A 2,330-nucleotide genomic window follows, 5' to 3' on the forward strand; every position below is an offset into this window, starting at 1 on the left:
GACGGGTAAGAACCATATGTTGAATTGGACAACCTACCAGGCACGGTCCTTAAGCCACATTGCTTGTTGTTTAAATCAGAAGGGGGAGATGCTGGGAGCCATTAGCCAAGTAAGTAGGTATGACAATTTCCTTGCCAGCGTACCCCATGTTGCAGTGACATTGAATGTAGGTGACTTGCTCAAGGACCAGGGCGGATTAGGGTGTTCCGGGTTTAAGATAATCGTGTTTAGGGCGTTCCCAGTTTAGGTTCCAGGTTTAAGGTTTAAGATTATTCCTGCTGGGAATAGGGCGTATCCTGCTGCCTGAGTTCCCCTTGAGTTCTCACGGGATTCAGACAGTATATTTTGGGAGACAGAAGCCCAGTGGAGGTGGATTTGGGCAGAGAACGTGGATTTGGGCAGAGAACGTGGATTTCCCCAGAACGTGTTTGTAGACGGCTGGTGTGAGTTCGGGAATAAAGAGTTGCTGTTTGAATCTACAAGCTGTGTGGTGGCTCGTGATTGTGTGCCCAGCCAGACTGCGGCATTTGTGCCCAGCCAGACTGCGGCAAAGTCACATAATGCCGAGTACAAGAGACCAGGAGCAAGCTTCTGGTTGTCCCTTTCATTGGAGCCATGAAGACATTAATGCTGTGTGACAACACACATGAAGTATTGTCAATCAGGAGTACATGTAAGCCATGGTGTCCAAGGTTTTTATTGGGGGTCATCACACAGTCAAAGCTGAATTGCTCTGGGTCTGACCTTAATTCTCTAGCCCCTCCAGAGGTCAAACTGATATTAGGTGGTTCAAGGTCTCCAGCATAAATTGCTTTGCTAGCATAAACTCTGTTGTGTGGCCCAAAGCCTCAAATAAAGATGTTTCTAATAGGCAGAATATTCCTTTCTTTGCAGTGTGTGGGGTTTGAACAAATGGAACCTGCTCAGTGAATCCTATACTGCACAAATCTATCCGATGAAATAAGAATCCAAAGACCGAGGAATTAGACCAGAAACACTGCAACTTCTAGAAGAAAAGATAGGGTCAACACTCCAACAAGTTGGCCCAGGCACTGACTTCCTTAATAAGACTTCTGAAGCTCAAGAAATAAAACCAAGAATCAATAAGTGGGAAAGCATCAAATTTAAAAGCTTCTGCAGAAGGCATCATAATACCAAACCTTAAACTATACTACAGATCAATAGTAACAAAAATGGCATGACATTGGTACCAAAATAGACATGTAGACCAAGAGTACAGAATAGACGACAGAGACAAACCCACATAAACACAGTTATCTCATAGTAAACAAAGGCACCAAAAACATACATTGGAGAAAAGATAGCGTCTTCAACAAATGGTGCTGGTAAAACTAGAAATCCATATGTAGCAAAATGAAATTAAACCGCTATCTCTCACATGCACAAAAATCAACTCAAAGTGCACCAAAGACTTAGGCACTAGAATAGAGACCCTGCACCTAACAGAAGAAAAAGTAGGCCCAAATCTTCATCATGTCGGCTTAGGAACTGACTTTCTTAACAAGACTCCTAAAGCACAAGAAATAATATCAAGAATCAATAAATGGGATGGATTCAAACTAAAGAGTTTCTTCCCAGCAAAGGAAACAATCAAAAACGTGAAGAAAGGGGGCTGGGGATGTGGCTCAAGCGGTAGCACGCTCGCCTGGCATGCGTGCGGCCCAGGTTCGATCCTCAGCACCACATACAGACAAAGATGTTGTGTCCGCCAAATACTAAAAAATAGATATTAAAATTCTCTCTCTCTCTCTCCCTCTTTAAGAAAAAAAAAAAAAAAACGTGAAGAAAGAGCCTACCGAATGGGAAAAAAATTTTACCACACATACCTCAGATACAGCACTAATCTCCAAGATATATAAAGAACTCAAAAACTTAACACCAAAAAAATACATAACCCAATTAATAAATGAGCTAAGGAACTGAACAGACTCTTCACAGAAAAAGAAATACAATTGATCAATAAACATATGGAAAATGTTCATCATTTCTAGCAATTAAAGAAATGCAAATCAAAACTACTCTAAGGGGCTGGAGTTGTGGCTCACTGGTAGAAAGACCCTGGGTTCGATCCTCAGCACCACATAAAAATAAATAAGTGAAATAAAGGTATTGTGTCCAACTACAACTAAAAAATAAATATTAAAAACTCAAAGATTTCATCTCACTCTAGTCAGATTGGCAATTATCAAGAATACAGGGGCTGGTGAAATAGCTCAGTTGGTAGAGTGTGTGCCTCGCATGCACAAGGCCCTGGGTTCAATCCCCAGCACCACACACACACACACAAAAAAAAAAAAAAAAAAAAAAAA

At 41.3% G+C, this 2,330-nt stretch overlaps 1 non-coding gene across 1 annotated transcript; it reads left to right on the forward strand.

Annotated features, from left to right (window-relative positions):
- Window positions 1–2,220: 2,220 nt before the first annotated feature.
- On the forward strand, window positions 2,221–2,297 carry Trnaa-cgc. The gene has a single exon. It is a non-coding gene; the product is annotated as a tRNA-Ala (tRNA).
- The last annotated feature ends 33 nt before the right edge of the window (window positions 2,298–2,330 follow it).

The sequence above is a fragment of the Marmota marmota genome, unplaced genomic scaffold (genome assembly GCF_001458135.2).
Source record: "Marmota marmota marmota unplaced genomic scaffold, marMar, whole genome shotgun sequence".
Lineage (NCBI taxonomy): Eukaryota > Metazoa > Chordata > Mammalia > Rodentia > Sciuridae > Marmota > Marmota marmota.